The following is a 14,694-nucleotide window of genomic DNA, read 5'->3' as shown; positions in this document are numbered from 1 at the left end:
CAATCCCGTCGACGCCTCAGAAGGCAGCAAGTCCGTCGACGAGGGGAAGCCCGTCGACGAGAGGTTTCCTTAAAGTGATTCCACCAACTACTCATGTTACGCCTATTGCGTACACGCTTATTCAGTTAAAAACTTTTCATAAACAGGATTACAGTAATATTTCTCCTTTGCTGCCTTCGCATATCTTGGACTCATATGCGGAAGGGGATGATTTTGAAGAGGAGGATGATGAGGGTCCTATCGGAATAGCTAGGCACCCCTCGGAGTTACATATAAATTGTCAAGAGGTGGATGAGGAAGAAGACTATCATGAGCATGCTTACCAGGAAGGCCTTGCTACACCAGTGTACAGGCATCCCTCAAGGGATTGGGATCGTAGAGAAACGAGTCATCTCCCGCCTACACTGATTCAAGATCTTCAGGCTATGCTGGCGGATTACCGCCAACGCTTTCCACCACAACAACCTCTTCCTAATTTACAACCGACGGAAGAGTCACATACGGACATTCCAAATTCGCCGCTTCACCCTGCTGGTTCGGGGACACAATCGCACCATGATACCATTTCCTCTGATGAGGAAGATATCGAAGAAGGTGAAGTACCGGATAAAGACACCACTCTGGATCCTTGGGATGATTACATCATTCCCATGCCTTCTCCACCTATTCCGCAGCCATCGGATTCTCCTCCAGAGGATATAGGTGGCTTTCACAATTTAATGCAACGTGCAGCAGTCAGGTTTCAACTACCTGTCACTGTGGAGCATACGGATTGTTTCCTCCATGATTTTAAAGAGGAGCAAAGGAAAATTACCAGAGCAATTCCCATCATCGATTTTATTTGGAATGAGGGGTTAAAAATTATGAAGACACCTGCTTCCCTACCTGCGGTCCTCCCTCGTATTGATAAGAAATATCGTGCTCCTCCAGAAACGCCCTCTTGTCTAATCGGTCATCCCCGACTAGATTCCGTTATATCACAGGCTGCTCAACAAAAGTCCAAAAATCCGGCTATGCCGATATCAACGCCGCCGGATAGGGAAGGGCGAAGATTGGATCTGATCGGTAAGAAGTTCTCTACTATGGCGGCAACTTCTATCAAAGCTGCAAACTCCTTGGCCATACTTGGTCGCTATGACCGCCAGATGTGGTCAGAATTCTCTGAATTTATAGACCTCATTCCTGAAGATCGTCAACAAGAGGCAAGGAACTGTTCGAAAACTGTGTATGATATACGATGTGTGAAATATGAAAATGGCAATAAAAATATTTAAAAAAAAAAAAAAAAAACAAGAGGCAAGGAAGATACTTCAAGAGGGAGAACGAGCCGCATCAGAGATCATAGACTGTGCTCTGGATATTGAAAATACCAACTTTAGGCAACTTGCAGGGGCTGCAGTCCTTAGGCGTCAAGGATGGCTTAAGGCAACGTCTTTTAGGCCAGAGGTTCAAGCCAAAATCATTGATATGGCCTATGATGGAGAATCCTTGTTTGGGAAGCATATAGACGAGGCCCTCCTAGCGATCAAGACTGATACGGATACAGCTAAGTCTCTAGCTGCTCTCCAATACAAACGGGGCTCTTTCCGTGGTGCAAGAGGTCGAGGCTTTGTATCAAGGGGAAATTATCAAAGTCAGCAAAACAGACAATATCAGTCTCAATATAGACAGCCTTATGGACGATCATCATACAGGCAATCTTCCTCGAATAGTTTCTCTCGTCAGGGAGGAAGAAGGCGATCGAACAATCAGGGTCGCGACGCCAACAAGAAGCAATGATTTACGCTGGACGCCAGTCATCCCTCCTTCCCTCCCAGTGGGAGCAAAGATAACAACTTTTGCACACAATTGGGAGGAGATCACCTCGGATCATTGGGTCATCGACCTAGTCAGACACGGTCACACCCTGGAGTTCTTAAAACAACCTCCTACTGCCCCGCCCAGGGGTCCCCCTCCCCCTCGTCTTCACTTATTGTTCAAAGAAGCTTTAATAATGCTCCGCAAGAACGCAATAGAGAAGGTTCCTTCGCCCCAGAAGGGAACCGGGTTCTATTCTCGATTTTTCCTCATAAAGAAAAAGTCAGGGGAGTGGCACCCGATTCTGGATCTCCGCAAGCTCAACAAATTTCTAAAGAAGCAGAGTTTTCGGATGGTTACACTGGCTGAAGTTTTGAGCTGCCTGAACAAAGGAGATTTTATGGCTTCTCTGGACCTGGAGGACGCGTACTTCCACATTCCTATCCTTCCCAAGCATCGCAAGTACCTGCGATTTGTAGTGGCTGGCGTCCACTATCAGTTCAAAGTCCTTCCGTTTGGGCTGAAATCTGCTCCAAGAATTTTTACAAAGTGTCTTGCACCAGTAGCAGCGACTCTAAGATCACAGGGAATACAAGTATTCCCGTACCTGGACGACTGGCTGCTCAAAGGCCTTTCGAAGCAGACTACCGTAGAGGCAGTTTCAGCATGCCTAAGTCTATTCTCAAACTTAGGCCTCACTCTCAACAAAAGCAAATCTCAACTGCTCCCTCGTCAAAGGATTCAGTTTCTGGGAGCAATGCTGGACACCAAACAATGCAAGGCATTCTTGTCAGAGGAACGTCAGCTTCGTTTACAAAAGCTAGCACTTTCAATCGCAAGAAGAAAGTCAGTTTCTGTCCGGAGGTTTGCGTCTCTTCTGGGGATGTGTTCATCAACTATAAATCTTGTACCTTTAGCACGGCTCCGAATGAGACCTCTGCAGGAACAGTTACATCTACAATGGAAACAGGCCGTGGGGTCGTTCAACGACTCCATCATGATAACACCTCACATGATGGTCTCTCTACATTGGTGGTCACAGATGGAAAACCTGGCTCCGGGCCTCTCTTTTCTAACATCTCCTCCAGAATTCGTGGTAACAACAGACGCCTCCATGGAGGGGTGGGGAGGACATCTCCAAGATTTACAAATTCAGGGACGATGGTCCCAGGAATACCGCCAACAGCATATCAACAGACTGGAGCTTCGCGCCATTTTTCTCACTTTGCAGGCGTTCCTCCCGAGGATTGCAGGGGCCTCAGTGCTGGTCCGGACGGACAACACGACCAGCATGTATTACGTCAACAAACAGGGAGGAACGAGGTCACTGTCCCTTTCGCAGGAAGCTCAGGAACTATGGGAATGGCTTACAACACACAAGATAACCTTACGAGCGGAGCACGTCAGGGGCCTTCACAACACGTTGGCCGACAACCTAAGCAGATCTCTGGCAGGCTGTCACGAATGGGAGATAGAGCAGAAGCAACTAGACGAAATTTTTCAATCATGGGGCAAGCCGGCACTGCATTTGTTTGCTACAAAGGAAAACAAGAAATGCCGCTATTACGCAAGCAGATTCCCTCAACAGGGATCAAGAGGAAATGCCCTGTCCATGAGATGGTCAGGGCTTTGTGCGTACGCTTTTCCCCCGATACCACTAATTGCGAAAGTGATCCGCAAAGTGAAGATGGAACATTGCCGCCTCATCCTGATTGCACCCCGTTGGCCAAGGCAATATTGGTTCCAGGAGCTGCTTCTTCTAGCTCACAGCTCCATCCGTCTAATACCAACAATGACAATGTTGACAAGGGAAAGGGGTCAAATACTCCATCCAGATCCACAGTCGCTGCACTTGCACGCATGGCTCCTGATTTCCTAGAATACAAAGATCTAACCATTTCACAGGAATGCCGTGAGATTCTATCTAAATCACGCGCGCAAAGTACTTTAAAAACGTATCGTTTGAAGTGGAAACGATTTTGTCATTGGTGCGAGGGGAAGGATGTCCATCCTTTACAAGCTCCAGTAGAGCAAATCTTTCCTTATTTGTTATCCCTAGCCAAATCGGGGCTTGCATTCTCATCAATTAAAGTTCATCTTGCGGCTCTATCAAGATTCAGGAAGAGTACTTCTAAGCCTTCGCTCTGTTCCTCTTCATTAATAAAACAATTTATGAAGGGGCTATTCCGTGTTTATCCACCAATTCGTGCACCTCCTCCAGAGTGGGAGTTGAACACAGTTCTAGCTCAATTGATGAAAAGACCGTTTGAGCCTATCCACAAGGCTGAGCTAAAATTTTTAACATGGAAGGTGGCTATTCTTTTGGCTCTTACATCGGCTCGAAGAGTCAGTGAGATTCAAGCGTTCACCATCTCAGAGCCCTTTTTGCAGTTCTCTAAAGACTTTGTTACTCTCAGGACAAATCCACGATTCATCCCTAAAGTTCCGACTCAGTTCCACTTAAATGAGCCAGTAAAACTAAAAGTTTTCTTCCCAAATCCAGCCACTCCATCTGAGCGAGCGTTGCATTCACTGGATGTAAAACGCTGTCTGAAATTTTACTTGCAAAGGACTAAGGACATCAGGCGGTCCAATCAATTGCTCATAGCTTATGGTCAAGCTACACTTGGGTCTGCTGTGACCAAAGCGACTATAGCCAGATGGTTGGCTTCTACAATTCATTTTTGTCATGATAAAGCCAATAAACCGTTACAAAGAAAGGTCAAGGCGCATTCTACTAGAACTATGGCAGCATCTACTGCATTGTTCGCAGGAGTATCCTTGGAAAATATTTGTCGTGCTGCAACGTGGAGGAATGTTCACACATTCACAAAGCACTACTGTCTGCAATCTACTCTGCAGGAAGATACAGCGGTAGGACAGGCCGTCCTTCAACATCTTTTAAACTAAGGTCAGATATTTGTTTTTCAATTTACTGTTTATAATTGCTATATTTTAAGCTACATTGTCTTTTCTTTGTGTAAGATACATGTTTGGATTTTAAGAGAGGACATCGTATGCCTTCTACTTATCAAATTGCGGGCGTAATTGGGAGTGTATCAGCAATAGTCTCCCACCATCCGCAAACGACTGTATGCTTTGCATACTGCTTGCTACTCTGATTCAGGCATGTGAATCTATGAAAGATACCCCAATACTGGATAAGAAAACAAGTTACTTACCTGTAACTACAGTTATCCAGTATTGGTATCTTTCATAGATTCACATGCACCCACCCTCCTCCCCGCAGAGTCAGTTCTCTATGTTTGGGATATAAGCTTCCCACTCGTGCTAGGAAAATCTGAGGAGTGCTGGCTCTGCTGAGAGGGTTCTAGAAGGGTGCTGATGTCTGATTGGTTGTTACCAATTCTTGGGTTATTTTACATAACGAAGTAGATAGGCTTCTAAGATATAGGCCTTAGGGCCTTTTTTCTTTGGGCCTACTACTACTACTACTACTAATTATTTTTTGGCACTACTTTTTTATCTACCGAGACTCCCGCCTCGACGACGGGGAATGATTCAGGCATGTGAATCTATGAAAGATACCAATACTGGATAACTGTAGTTACAGGTAAGTAACTTGTTTTCTTATCTCAGGTAACTGCTGAATTTCTATGGTTTTGTACGAGTGCAATCTGAGCCTAACTATAACGTCCCTGTAATCGTTCGTTTTTTCAGTGACTTTCTAAGTTTAAAAAAAATCTGTTTCCTAACTATAACAGCCCTGTAACCTTTGCTTTTTTCAGTGAATTTCTATAATATTTACATATATATAATGTATTACAAATGACACTGATCTACTTGTTGGCATGGATTTGGACACTCTCCTCACTTTGCAACTTTTGGAGTCTACAGAGCCAGACATAGAAGTTCACCAACAGCCAGACAATGAGAACTGTCTAGAGGTAGCGGGAACTATGCAAACAAGTGGTAAGAGTGGACTGAAAAGAAAATCAAGAATGATGTCACAAACTCCTTTTGACGCCATTGACGTCTTTAACGATGCAGTAATAGCAGACCTAAAGAACTTAAGGAAGAATACAAGCAACAAGAATAAAGGCTATAACATTCCATTTGATGAATGGCAGGCTATTTTATCACTGAAAAATGATGGCTCAAAAATAATAAAACCCTCCGATAAAGGGGGAAATATTGTTGTTTTCTCTCAAGAACACTATTGTCCAGAAGCTTTGAGTCAGCTTGAAGACAAGGAGTAGTTTGTGCAAATTGTATCAAGTCTTTTCACCAATTTCTAATGTCTTGGAGGGAGGAGGGAATGATCGACACAGATGAATTTAATTTTCTATTCTGTGAATATCCTATAATCCCTACATTTTATCACCTCCCCAAAATTCATGAAAATGCTAACAGACCACCAGGGAGACCTATTGTTGCCTCGATCAATAGTATATTTGAAAACCGCTCCATTTACATTGATTCCTTCTTGGCACCATGGGTTAGAGATCTTAGTTCCTATATTAAGGATACAGGCGATTTTTTGAGACTCATTGAGGGAGGGAGCTGGGAGGATGACATGCTTCTTATTACACTAGACATCACCAGCCTTTACACCTGTATTAATCACAAAGACGGTGTGGAGGCTGTGAAGTGGTTTCTCAACAAGCGACCCATGAAATTTAGGAAGCATAATAATATGTTAGTGACAGTGCTGACATTCTGCCTTGAAAATAGCATTTTCATCTTCTCGGGCCAACTTTATAAACAACAACTCAGGGCGGCGATCGGCACGTGCTTCGCCCCAAGCTATGCAAATCTTTTCGTAGGTTGGAAGGAGACGCACGTGGCCTGGAGAGATGTACCCGAGCAATGGGTGGATAACATCGTTTTATGGACCCGCTACATTGATAACCTGTTCATTGTGTGGAAGGGCAGCCGTCTCACGGCTGAAAAATATGTAGCCTTCCTTAATTGCAACAGTCTGAATTTAAAATGTAGTGGTAACATCAGTAACACCAGCGTCTGCTACTTAGACCTAAAAGTCTACATTGAAGAGTCTAAAATTCGTACCCGCTTATACAGAAAACCAACAGAGGGAAACGCTGTCCTCCATGCCAGAAGTTTCCATCCGACAAGTATGGTAAACAACATCCCCTATGGGGAACTCCTTCGGGTTAAAAAGAAACTGTACAACATTAATAGAATATGACAGAGCCAAAGAGGACGCCCTTAGTAGACTTAAAGATAGAGGATATTGTTTAAATATCCTCCATCGAACACATGCCAAAACAGACAAAATAGATAGACTTCAGCTTCTGATACCTAAGACCCATGGCCCAGCTATTGAACCCAATGCCACTCCGGCTAGAATGACCACCCGCTATAATGCAAAATCCTCAGAAGTGGTTCAAATATTCAAGAAAAACTGGCACATTCTTCGAACTGACAATATTTTGAAAAAGGTCATCCCTACGTACCCACTGATAACCTATAGGTGCAGTAAATCTATTGGTGACCACTTAGTACACAGTCATTTAAGGTCAACGTCACATCAAATAGAAAAGTTGAGAGGCTTTTTTCCTTGCTTAAAATGCAAGGCGTGTAAATACAGCCACAAAGTCTTAGATTACAACACCTTAGAAAGTGGTATGGAAAAGAGCAAAACAAAAACCATCAATTGACTTCTCAACTGTAATTCTGAGTTTACAGTGTACGTTTTGGAGTGCCCATGCCCCAATAGATATGTGGGTAGTACTATTCACCCAGCAAAAAAGCACATATTGGAACATATGCGCGCCATTGCAAAAAAAGATGCCACCTAAGCAGTGGCCCGTCATTTCGAGATAATGCATAACAGCAATCGTGATCTACTAAAATTCTTTTGTATCAATCAGGTCCCCAAGAATGAAAGAGGTGGGGATAGGACAAGGCTGTTACGAGCTCTTGAATCTAAATACATCATTGAACTGCAAACTAAAGCTCCATCAGGCCTTAACAATGACGAGGAACTTTGGGCGCCTCTAGAATGAATTTCCGTAAAACAGGCTTTTTTACATCTGCCCCGTAACAAATTGTCATCCCCTCCCTATCTCTGTTTTATCGGTACTTTTGATAACAATATGGGTGTTTTATCAATGTTTTTTATCCATGAGAATTAGGTCTGTTAATTTCTCTCTAGTTCCGTTTAATAGATTTGCTCATTCAGGGCTCAATTGTGATAAGCTAATAATAGTACTCCCTGAAATTAAAAAGGTTGTTTTCGGTTTAATTTTCTGTGAGTTTTGCCTAATAGGTTTGCCCATTCAGGGCACAATTGTAATAACCTATCAGCACACCCCCTAAAAGAAAAGAGGTTGTGCTTTGCTTAATAATGGAATCTTCTATTATAGAGTGGGTGTCATTATCTATCATAGATAAGTTTAAATATGTTAATTCACTTGTCTTTAAACCGAGTAAGATATGAATTCATATGTTTATTCAGTGGAGTATGACCTAGATTTGCCTGGAACATGTTTTAAGATGGCCGCCATGTATTTTACACTATGTAGCAGCAAGATCTAGCTGTCTTCTATGTCAATGTTTTTAATTCACGTCATGCACGAATGCACTTTAAAATGTCCTGCGAGTGCTCTCCTTTTATAATCCGACTGGATGGTTTGGATGAGTAGAGTAATATATATATATATATATATATATATATATATATATATATATATATATATATATATATTGTTGGAAACCGGGCAACCGGGTTAGTAGTCACCAGGTTCCCAGCACAACGGTAGCTTGGCTCGAGCGGTTGGGGGTCAGGCACCGTGTTAAGCGTACGTCACACCCACACAATAACCATGCGTTCATCCGTTCCAAAAACGACACTCCACCGTAAAAATAATACAAGTCAAGTTAAAAATATATAGGTCTTTATCTTATTTTCTCTTAGTTGCAGGTTTCATCACATAAATACAATACAATAGGATTTTCCTTAAAAGAGCAGGTCAAATAAATAATACTACATTGGGATTTCAATAAATAGGTTCAGGTCCTCATTAAGCAAAGAATAAATAGATGTGCAATAAATACAGATGGCAAATAAATACAGTCAGACAATAAATATAGTGCAGGATAAATTAGTGGATGACAATAAATAAAGCACCTCCAATAAATAAGGTAAAACAATCAATGACAGTTACAGTTCAAAACATTTTCATGAGGTCACTTGGTCTTACTTTGCCCATACACAACTTAAGGACACTTGGAGGGCATGGGGGTGCCTCACCTAGATTGGTCAAGGCTGGGGCCTAAGCTGAGGCAGAACAAGAGTAATCTAAAGATCTGGCCCTCCAAACTACACAGCTCTTTATGTAGGTCACTGTACCAGTCTCAGTTCACCCCTGGCACTCCCAGGCTGGTTCTAACACCCCTCTAGCCCCTAGAATGGTCTTTTAGGGCTCCACGGGGCCTTAAACACCCCCTCTACCACTTACTGCCCTTTTCACGATGATCAGCTCCGCTCGGCACCGTGTCGACGCCGTGAGGCGGCTCCGGATCGATGTCGCTGGGCGGTCTCGACTCGATGTCGCTGGGCGGTCTTGACTCGATGTCGCTGGACGGCCTCGGCTCGATGTCGCTGGGCGGTCTCGACTCGATGTCGCCTTCCGGCGTCGCAGGGACTCAGACTCCCCACTTCCTGGTGTCTCCGGAGTGCGATCTCCACTCCCGACCTCCGGCGCGCTTCACCTCAGTTTCCGGCGACTCCGGTGGGCGGACTTCACTCCCCCGTCGACGCCTCACCTCGACCTCAGGTGACTCCCGACTCGACCTCCGGCGCCTCTCCACGTCCTCCGTCGGCGCCCTCACTCGACCTCTGGTGACTCCCGACTCGACCTCCGGCGGCTCTCCACGACCTCCGTCGGCGCCCTCACTCGACCTCGGGTTACTCCTTACTCGACCTCCGGTGACTCTCCACGACCTCCGTCGGCGACCTCACTCGACCTCTGGCGGCTCCGGGTACGACGTCTGCTTTCTGTCAGCGCCGCTTCTCGACCTCAGGCCCCAGGTCTCCAGGCTTCTCGACGTCAGGACTCCAGGAGGACACCACTGAACAGGTCAGGAGCTTGCTGTTCTTCTTCTTTAAGGCCTGTTCCAAAAGATTCAGTCCTTTAAGATGGTTTTTCTGGTCTTGATCCCACACAGGGCTCTAGGCTGGGCTTGGTCAGTAGGGACTAGCATCAAGGGTGGGTTTCTGGACCCCACTCCAAGCACTGGTTTCCACCCCTGCTGCCTTACTCCGACCTCCTTCTAACTCTGTCCTCTTTCTTCTCCAGTCAGTTGCCAACTGCCACTCTGAGATGGCCTCCTAACATTCTAAACTGCCTCCCACTGTCACAGGGTTCTAGAATGTTACAGAAGGTTCTAGAAACCTCCAGTGGGTTCTGGTGATGTCACAGGTGACAATGGGTGGCCACCATTTTGTGGCTCAGGCCCACAGACAGAAGTTCCAGGGGTAGGGAAAATGGCTCCCTGACCCTGCATCAACACTAACAAGTCTGGTGGTTCCCAAAAAGGAAAAATTATAACAGGGATGAGGCAAAAGTGGGACAAAATAAATAATGATGAGGAGGGACCACCCAAAGGGCTGACAGGTTTAACATATATATATATATATATATATCTTCAATTTAAAGTTAGAATCTGTAATTGCAATCATGATGCTGGTTTCACCTGTTGCCTCAAAGGCATGAAAAAAATGGGTGAAAACTAACGCCAGCACTCCGACAGGAGATTCTTATGGCTCCAAGGATTTTGCGCGGTGACTCATGTGGAGCCATGCGCATTGACGTCCTTGTCGACGTGGGAGAGCTGTCAAGAAAAGTTTCAGTGGAATGCTGGCACATTGGGATATTCAAAAGGTGAGCAATCTGGAGGTAGATACTGTATCCATTAGAAAAAGCATCACTGAAGGTAAGTAACTTGTTCTGTAGCAATGGTGAATATAACAGTAATGTAGAGATGGAAGCAACTAGTCCAAGACATGTGATGTTGAATGATTATTAGAAGACAGGGAAGAATTATTAGAAAATGTAAAGTAGTCGCACACAGTTGTGAGATAGGGTGATCATCAAGTATACATCAGTTTGACTAGCAAATGTCAGCCTTTATGATCAGCAGATGTAAGGCAAACTGACCACTCAATATGAGGTCTACTAACCATCAGATTGTAAGCAGAGTGAGAATGGATATCAGGTGTAAGGCAGAGAGACTAGGGGGCATATCAACAAGCAGGCGATAAAAAATTATCGCCGCTTTTGCGGCCGTTTTCGGCCGAAAAGCAGCGATAATTTTACCACCTAATTAACAAGGTCACGCTAACGCGTGAAACCTTGCTTTAGCGTCAGGATTCGTAACGCCCAGCTTTGCATCTCTAATGAGGTGCAAAGTGGGCGTTCCTGACCTGGCATGACAGGAGAAATGTCGCTAAGCGACATTTCTCCTATCAGCAAGCCTAACGCTATGAAGCATAGCGTCAGGAAAAGTAGCGATAACCCCTGTTATCGCTACTTTCCTTACGCCTGCTTCAGGACTGACTTAGCCATGATATCCTATGGAAGGTGGATATCATGGCTAAGTTTGTGAGTCCCTATCAACTACCTAACGTGAGATTATCGCTGGGTTTCCAGCGATAATCTCACGTTAGCCAGTTAGCGCTAGGATTTTTATCGCTGATGAGATAATCGTTGCTAATAGCACGCTATCTCAGCGATAAAAATCGGCGCTAGCCAACAATAATTATCCTAGCGCTAAGTGCGCTCAGCGATAATTATCGCCGGTTGTTGTTGATATGCCCCCAGGAGGTGTAAAATAGAGTAAGAATGAACAAAAGATGAGATAAATTAGACAGCAAATGAGAAGTGAAAGGAATGATCAGCAGCTGTGCACCCACTCTAGTTCCCAACTTGGGATCCTCCCTGGCCAAATGCGCAGGAGATGGAGAGAGAGAACAAAAATGCCATTGGAGCTGTTCTTGGTGTTAGTGGGTAAAGAGAGAGTGAAGCAATGCAGGGCAGGATGCTCTTCTCACTGATCTTGGCAACATACTGAGAAAGAGATGTTGTTCTTTGTGGTGGGCAGGGAATACTTCAAAATGAATATTCTTCTTCAGAGGGAATATATGTGATACATAATAGATAAACATATAATATGGTCCTATATTGCCATGACGGGTTTCGGGTGACATAAACCACAATGCCGAAGTCCATTTGAAGAAAACTAAACAACATTAACAGTGTAACTAAAAATTTATTTTAGATTGAAGAGGTGAGACAGGGCCGCATTTAAAGCTGAAACCTCAAGTAGGATGGTCATCTCATGGTACTGTGGATAGTAGTCCAAGTTAAGTGATTACATATTGTCACATTCAACCAGAAGGTGCAAGTGGGCTCCGTTGGGCCGGGTGATTGTCTAAAGAAAATGAAGCAAACCTGAGGACTAGGAGAAGAAAGAAACAGAATGAAAAGATGACATATATGCTTGATAAGACAAGGCATAAACAAGAATCGAAAGTAATGCTGGAGGTATTAGATATTACATTGTCAATATTTAAATATCTCCAGATAGAACCTCAATGGCTTGAAGAAATAGGTCCTGAATTTGGGACTCTCTTATTGTCCGGATAATCAATTCAGCTATTGACTAGAATCAATCTCTACAAATACATTTGAAATTTTAAATTGTGGAATTTATTTAGAGAAAATTAAAAAACAGGACAGAATAAGGTTCATGCACCATTGTATAATCTGACCATGAAAACATGGAAGTCTTGAAAAAAGTAAGAGAATTAAAGATAATACAACTATATCACAAAGTGCTGAAAAGATGAGCATACAGGTATCAGACAGTCTCCAATGCAAGTGCTAAAAGAGTGGTAAACAAAATAAATTTAAACTCTTTTTGCAATAGTAGTTTTGGAAGATAGGGTTAAAAAGGCATAGCAAAGTAGGAGTTGTCTCGGAGAGAACTTTAATGCTCTTGCCACCACCAAAATATATTCTACTGTAGTATAACTACTTTTAGATAACTATGAGGGGGAATCCTCAGCTGAACAACCAACGTTGTGACACTCATGGATTTTCTTATTTATTTCACTGACGTTAATCTTACATTTAGCTATACTGAATGACAACAAATAACTAGCAGACGTGTGCAAATACCAGAGTGAAAATTAACTGAAGTGCTTTGTTTGACTGCTGTCCACAAATCTTTTTTTTTTTTTAAAACTCTTTTTATTAACATTTTCATGTATAACCAATACTGCAATACCATAGCGTGTATTATCAAGTACATCACAGTTTGCTCGTGTCAGCTGCTGCCGCGCTTCAAAAGTTCCATTCCGTCTCCTCAGGACTTTAACACCCTCTTCCCCCACCGTGCCAAACAGCTTGTGTGATGCCGCCCCAGACACCCTAAGTTAGTCTGAGTCATCCGTTAGGGAGTCATCCTGCGGGGGTTCACAGATGTTCCCTCGATAGTCATTCCACTTCCCCCATATCTTAGTCCATTTTTTGGGGCATCTTCTGTGCACATAGACCGACTTCTCCGTCACCATTAGGTCGTCCATACCATTGCACCATTTTTGGAGGGTCGGAGCCTGCCTGGCTCCCCATTGTTGCGCTATGTCTCTTTTCGCCAATGCCATCCCCAACGCTACCCATGTTTGCACTGTCTGCGTGATGTCCGCTTCGTCCCAAATATTCAAAATGCACCCCCTGGGATCAGGGACTAATGTTGCCCCCGTGACCTGCGCAGCTGTTCGCATGACTGCCTTCCAATATTTCTGGATGTGTACACACTGCCATATTATGTGCCAGAACGTGCCTGGCTCTCCGCACTGTCTGACGCAGAGTGGTGTGTCGGCTCTATGTAGTTTATGTAGTAGTGTCCTGGTGTAATAGGTACGGTGTAGTATCTTAAGTTGTACTAATTTAAATCTGGATGAGATCGCCACTTCTCGTGGCGATGCCAGCGCGTCCTGCCAATCCATCTCATCCAGCTCCCCCACGTCGGCCTCCCATTTAGTTTTGAGGGCTTGTGTCGGGTCCGGTTGGTTGTTTACTAATTTTTTATATGTGAGTGAGATAGCCTTCTTCGTCATATGATCAGTAAGGAGCCTATCCTCAAGGGGTGTGGACTCTGGGAGCTTAGTGCCTTGTGGTATAAGCGCCGTAAGGGCATGCCTTATCTGTAAGTAGCGAAACGCCTCAGTGTCTGCCATCCCATAGCTACGTTGCAACTGCTCAAACGGGATGGGGCTCCCCTTTTTCCACACGTCCCCTACCTTTGAGATACCGATCAAATCCCACTGTTTAAACCCCTTCGTGTTCCGTAGCCTGCCCAGTTTGTCGGTGTCCCATAGTGGCGTCGCCTGCGTGATGACTCCTTCCCATCCCATCTCCTTCTGTACTGTATGCCAGATCTTAATTGTATGTGCTGTAGGGCCTATAAGGTGCTTGTGTTGAGTCCTATTGTACAGTATTCCCATGAGGTTATCCTCCCCCAGTAGGTGTCTGTCCATACGGTAGGCTGGGTCTCCCTGATCAGCATGAAGCCATTGGTTGATCACCATCAGGTGGGAGGCCCAGTAGTACAGCTTAATGTACGGGAGAGCTATCCCTCCATCATACCACCCTTTCACTAATTTGTGCATCGCTATACGTGTCGCCTTGCCATCCCATAGCAGCTTACTGAGTTCACTATTCACTTCCCGAAAATATGCTGGGGCGACCGGGAATGGTGTATTTTGTAGGGCGTACAGGAACCTCGGGAGCGCCATCATTTTAAAGAGGGCTGCCCTGCCCAATAGGGTGAGTGGTAGGGACCGCCAGCACTGCACATCCCTGCGTAGACGCTCCAGTGGTTTTTTAAGGTTTTCCGCTATGAAGC

The 14,694-nt window shown here is 44.5% G+C and overlaps 1 protein-coding gene across 1 annotated transcript in view; it reads left to right on the top strand.

Annotated features, from left to right (window-relative positions):
* LOC146796448 (uncharacterized) overlaps positions 1–14,694 on the top strand; it is a 174,902-nt gene that overhangs the window by 104,943 nt on the left and 55,265 nt on the right. The gene's annotated exons all lie outside the window — the stretch shown is intronic.

Source organism: Triturus cristatus, chromosome 10 (genome assembly GCF_964204655.1).
Source record: "Triturus cristatus chromosome 10, aTriCri1.1, whole genome shotgun sequence".
In the NCBI taxonomy this organism is placed as follows: Eukaryota; Metazoa; Chordata; class Amphibia; order Caudata; family Salamandridae; genus Triturus; species Triturus cristatus.
The sequence above is the reverse complement of the archived record's forward strand: the minus strand, read 5'-3'. Positions and strand labels throughout refer to the sequence as shown.